This window comes from Diabrotica undecimpunctata, chromosome 4 (genome assembly GCF_040954645.1).
Source record: "Diabrotica undecimpunctata isolate CICGRU chromosome 4, icDiaUnde3, whole genome shotgun sequence".
NCBI lineage: Eukaryota > Metazoa > Arthropoda > Insecta > Coleoptera > Chrysomelidae > Diabrotica > Diabrotica undecimpunctata.
Genome location: NC_092806.1, coordinates 153,194,431 through 153,200,739, shown reverse-complemented (window position 1 = coordinate 153,200,739; position 6,309 = coordinate 153,194,431). Strand labels below are relative to the sequence as shown.

At 32.5% G+C, this 6,309-nt stretch overlaps 1 protein-coding gene across 3 annotated transcripts in view; it reads left to right on the top strand.

The window, feature by feature from the left end:
* The first annotated feature begins 2,437 nt into the window (after positions 1-2,437).
* Positions 2,438-6,309, top strand: part of LOC140440241 (uncharacterized MFS-type transporter C09D4.1-like) — a 45,248-nt gene continuing 41,376 nt past the window's right edge. Inside the window, exon 1 of one of the 3 annotated variants that reach the window (XM_072530610.1) lies at positions 2,438-2,717. The gene's annotated coding sequence lies outside the window, so the exon portion shown is untranslated. Of the gene's footprint in view, positions 2,718-3,060; positions 3,187-6,309 lie in introns of those variants that run through there. The other 2 variants (XM_072530607.1, XM_072530609.1) reach the window with 2 other exon arrangements.

Sequence of the window (6,309 nt, the reverse complement as noted above, 5' to 3'; positions counted from 1 at the left end):
ATAGAGAAAACGTAACATCCGATCATTCGAATTCTGAGCTTCAGACTAACGTCTGATCTTGTAAAAAATGTTTTTATGTTAATGAGTGTTACTGGGTAAATCTAAATAAATATACATCCGTCTTGAAACCGTTTATTTACCATTATATAATCGACATGATTCCTGACTAACTTAAAGAAAAATAATGGATGAAAATTGGATGCAAATTATACAAGATTTGTATTATTTGACAATTTAGTGAAAAACATACAAAGATGTTGCCAAACATTAATTGAAGTTTATCTTTACTGATTGAATAATTTATTATTTTGTTTTTAACATAAGTTGGGCGTTAGAAAAAATTTTGATACTTTGTTTTGAATTGGTTGTAGATTTTTGGCTTCTTAAAGTGTCGTCTCTAATGGAGGTCAGCGATAACTTCTACGATCTTCTATGAGCTTTTCTTATTAAGGTGTGGAGATATGGTCGTTTCCATTCCTTGATTTTACTTAGCCGTGCATGTCTGTCAGAACGGAGTTTTCCTTCTATGTTTCCTTCCATTATTAGTTGAATGAAGGAAGTCATATCTCTCGCGTCTAAATATACAGTATTGTGCGAATTAATGAAACCATTGTGACGTTTTTCAATATTCACAGTTAACAGCACTGTCCACACATTTACAACTGACCAGGAATTGAAAACATAACCTTACTTTTCTCTGCCTTTTATTTGAGGGTGTTTTAGGACATTTTCCACTAAGTTTGTGTGGTTTTAGAGAGTTTGTTTTGTTTAATTCCATCATGGATATTACGCCTGAAACCGTGAAAAGATTATCACGTTAAGTAAACACACTTCTATGTCATAAAGAGAAATCGCAAGAACGTGTGGAGTGAGTCAGGGGCAGTAAGCAATATTTTGAAGCGTTAACGAGAAACGGGATCAATGGATGTGAAAAGGTTAGGAAAATGTGGAAGAAAGAGAAAAACAACACCAATAGATGAAAGATTTTACTTCGAAAGAGCAAATTGGACCCAAGAAAAACAAGCCAGAGATCCAACAAGACTTTTGGAGAATGGTAGAAGGACAATGTGTCCACAGAAACAGCTTTTAATTGAACGAATGAAGCAACAAAGGCTATTGTGGGCCAAAAAATACTCTAATTGGACTGAAAATTACTGGATAAAAGTCCTATTTACAGATTAAACTCACTTTATAGTTCAGGGACAGCGGTCGAAATTGTTCAGGAAGTCTGACAATGAAAAAGCTTACACCATCTTATATTAATCAAACCGTAAAACATCCAGTAAAAAAATGTTTTGGGGATGTTTTTCATATATGGAGGTTGGATCTTTGGTACCAATTGAAGGCATGATAAACAGCCAGAAATACAAATCCATGTTGGAACAGCGTTTGGACACAGAAATCCAAAAATGTCAGCCCCAAGGAAGAGCGATTCTTCAACAGGACTCTGCTCCCTGTCACAGGTCAAAGCAAATGATGGAATTTTTCAAAAATAAGAAGATTAATGTTTTAGATTGGCCCAGTAATTTGCCAGACCTCAACCCCATTGAAAAATTATGGGCCATTTGCAAAGCTAGACTGCGCAAAATCAATCGTACTACAAAAATAAAAATGATAGAAGCCGTCATTCAGGTTTGGTTTCGAGGTGAAAGGATATCTATGAAGTATCAGAAGCTTGTAGAATATATGCCAAAATGAGTAAAAGCAGTAATTGCAGCCAAAGGGGGACATATTTCCTACTAAATGATGTAAGTTTATCTTTATAGTTTTGTCAAAATATAATTTTTTTTTCCATTGATTCCATTAATTCGCACAGTACTGTATATACCAGATAAAATGTTTTCCGTTTTTTAATGGCTTTATAGTCTCGGTGTCCCCCACCTCCATCTAAAAAATTCAATTTGGTTAGAATAGAGTTCACGTCTTATATTTATATCAATGCGACATTTTCGCATGAGTACGATGAAACTAAATAAGGCCTGTCGGATTCCCATACCGTTCCTGAAACCAAATTGTTCTGGGCTCATATTATCCTCTTCACATTTTTGTAAATTCTGTAGCGAACTATTTTCAGAAATAACTTTAACATATGGCACATGAGACTTATCACTATCACTGGAAAGTCTTTACTTTTTTGGCATAAACATTTCAAAATAAACCATTGATGGTTTTAAATTTTTTTAAATATTTTTTAATGGATTAAAAAAGATTTTTTAAATATTTTTAACGGATCTCCCCAACCTTGGCGAGCAATTCATTTATTAATTTTAAAAGTTTCGTGAAAACTCAACAATCATTCATAAATACAGAATGTGACAGAATTTTGTTACTGGTTCATATTCGGTACTACTACTACCGGTCTATTCGGCTATACATCCGGTATTTTCTATCTATTTCAGCGCTGATTTTAAAGTAACTACGATAAGATAAAAAAATCGCAGTCTGCTACGATACTATAAATCTAGCAAAGGTTTAGTTATTTCATATAGTGGAGTGGAATCCAATATATATCATGTAAACGTGACCATGAACGGAGTTCGGTACTAACTTGCTTTGGATGTCATAAATTGCCTTACTTATAATAGGTACTTAGTACTTACTTCGCTTGATTGTCACTTGATAAACAACAGAGCATTATTTGATAAAAACACACGTTTCTGTAGTTTGTTTGTAATATTATTTGTTTGTGAACTATGAACTAATACGACGGATTCTTTGTAAGTACCTACTTAATAATTAGTTACATTGTATTTTTAAATTGACGTTTATTTGTCATGTTACTAATTGATGAACAACATTCCTATATCGTTTAAACATAAATTACTTTTTTGTACTAAAAAAGGTATAATTTTACTGTTCAACTAAAAGATTTCTAAAGAAATAATTACTGCTCTTTTTGATCAGTTAAGGATCAATTTATTTATTTTGGTTGTCTTTTTATTTCAAATAGTTCTATGTTTCTAATTTAAGTGCTTTGTCCCATTGAATGCTGGCTATAATTACTATAATATGAACTTTATCCACTGCTTGAACTTCATACCATCGACAAAGATTCTTTAGAAAGAAATTGGTCCTCGGACCGGAGGTATCGATCCCTCGATTTTCCCTTCTATTATACGTTTTAGAAGTTCGCATTTATCATTTTTTAATAGGTTGCCAAAATACTACTGTTTTTAATATTCTGTGGTAAGTAAAACTTCCACTTTTTTATTTATTCTGAAAAGGACATCCTCGAGCCGTATCTGTACATTCAATGATTCTAAACTCGATTTAAAAATGTTCGCAGACTTTCTTGTCGCAGTTTTGTATATATGTATTACACTCGCATTTATAAAAATAACAAGACCACCTCGACAAAACAAAATAAAATGCAAATGAGCTTTATCATAACAAACTGTGCTGTATTTTAAACATATCCAATTTTTTATATCTGAAATTAATCGAGAGTCCTTGCTACTCGTAATGTAAAAGTGCACAAGTAATGAATTCGACCGTTACTTGATGGAAATTCATTATATCTATAGTAGAAACCCTCAATTCAGAAGAGTGATATCATAGTTTAAACGCGGAATATCCTCAAATTTAAATGTACACAGCGGCCCTCGAAAACTGCCTGTTTTCTCGATTGCAATTTGCGTTTCCTCATAAGAAATTACAGAATATATAAAGTAGTATATTTATTTGTGCTTCTCTATAGTAGACTTGACCAGAAGTTGTTGTACAGTGTAGCCAAATCTTGTTCACAAGTAGTAATTATGGTCATACAAAACCTGTATTCTTCCACGCAGCGATTATTACCGTCATAAAAATACCAAAAAAACATGATTTTTTCAATAGTAAAAATTAAGCACAAAATTGTAATAAAATAAATTTTATTTATATGTTCCGTTTCGTTACGTATTTAAATTTATAAAATAAAAATCGATATTTTAAAACATTATTTTTCAATCGTTTGGCAATGTTGGAATTAGCGAGGGAACTCGGTTTTACAATTCGGATCCAGACATGCAGTAAAACTAGTTTTTATTATTTTTTGCCCAAGAAATGAACGAAGAAAACATTGGTGTTTCTATGGGTAAATAGTGCATGTGTTTTTGTGAGTATATTTTATGTGATAAGTTTGTAAACTTATTGTTGTCAATACTGTTTTATCAATACTGTATTGTAGTATTGATAAAACGTGTTATAGATAATAAGAGTGTTATAGTTTGTCGTTTTATAGTAAATATTTAGTTATATTCTTTGAAATTATTGTATATATAGTATATATCCAGATTATTGAAATACAATGGACGAAAAACCGAGTTGTTCCAAGAGAAGACAGCAAAATTCTGATGTGGATTCCAAGAATGAAAAGCCGCAAAAGAGACGGAAAATGTTAACTTCCGAAGAGAAGGTAATGATACGAAACGTTTATGAAGGAATTGTCGGCAGAAAAATGGCATTAAACGTTAGCCAAGCGGTCGACATTTGTAGCAGTTTAATAAAAGTATCCGTTAGCTGTATTTATCGTGTACTTAAAAATACATCGGAAAATAAAAACCAAGAAAAAGGTAAAACTAGAGGTAGGAAAAGCATTGTTTTGGATGACGAGACAAGGAATATTATACGTCGAAAAATTCATTCATTTTATTTTCGGAGTGAAATTCCAACACTGAAAAAAATTTCTCAAGAGCTCGAAAATGATGACTCTTTACCCAAGATATCTCGTAGGGTCTTAATCAGGACCATGCACGAAATGAACTTTCGATACGTAAAACGCAACAGAAAAAGTATGCTATTAGAAAAAAATGAAATTATTCTGTGGAGAAGAAAATATTTAGAAGAAATACGAAAAATTCGCAGCACTGGATGCAAAATATATTATTTGGATGAAACCTGGATTAACGAAGGTCATACAGTTGGAAAAGTTTGGCAAGATTTAAATGTAAAAAGTAAACGCGAAGCATTTATAGAAGGCTGGTCTACAGGATTAAAGGCTCCATCAGGAAAGGGACGGCGTTTAATCATCACCCATATAGGAAGTGATACAGGGTTCCTTGATGATGGTTTGCTTCAATTTGAGTCGAAAAAAACAGGTGATTATCATGAAGAAATGACTTCCGAAGTATTTGAGCGCTGGTTTAAGAGAATCTTACCAAAATTGGAATCTGGGTCTGTGGTTGTTATGGACAATGCGCCATATCATAGCCGCAGACTAGAACAATTACCGACGACGGCATGGCGGAAAGGGAGAATTCAAGAATGGCTTACAGAAAAGGGGATTGCATACGAAGAATCAATGCTCAAAATTCAACTACTTGACATTGCACGGTTAAGGAAAATTGAATATCTTAAATATGCTGTAGATGAAACTGCAAAAGATTATGGTGTCAAAGTTCTGCGTCTACCACCTTATCATTGCGAACTTAATCCCATTGAACTTATCTGGGAGCAAGTGAAAGGAGAAGTAGCACGCAATAACAAAACGTTCAAATTAAACAAAATTAAGAAACTTTTGATTCAAGCAATCCTCCATGTAACTCCAGAGAAATGGGCTAAATGTATAGGCCACATAATTAAAGAAGAACATCGTATGTGGGAACTTGACACTCATATCAAAGTTTTACTAGAGCCAATTATAATTACACCAGGTGGTGAAGATAATGACAGCGATAGCAGAACTGCATCTTCAGGTTTAGACAGCGAATAGTATTTTCTAATAGTTTAATAAAAACATCAGCATAAAAAAAACCAAAAACAAAAAAAAAAAACGAGAAGAACATAGTAAGTGTGTATAGTGTTTGTGTTTAAACACATCAAACATTATTTTTATTTTGTTTTTATAGAATTTTATTTTGTTTTATAGGATTTTATTTTGTTTTGTTTTATACTGTTTAAGTGTTTTGTTCATTTTATTTAATAAGACAATATGGCTCTTGGCTAAACGTCAAAAAGACGTTTTAGCGTACTTCCGCGACAGCCGGTTGGTATCAGTAAACTTTCTGCAAAATTACTTCTTTTTTATAGCTTTTTGTTTGTGGCATTCTGTATTTTTAGGGGAATGTAGGGAATGAGCCACAAAATATTTATTCATATGTTTATTTATTGACGTTTCGATCTCTATATCCAGAGACCGTTTTCAATTATACAAATGATAGTACTATTTATTTTCTATGGCTTTTCGCTTGTCGTTCTGTATTTTTAGAAATAATGTTGGGAATAAGCCACAATATATTTATTCAAATGTTTAATTTACGGACGTTTCGATCTCTATAAAGAGACCGTTTTCAAACATACAAATGACAGATATATTTATTTTTCTATAGT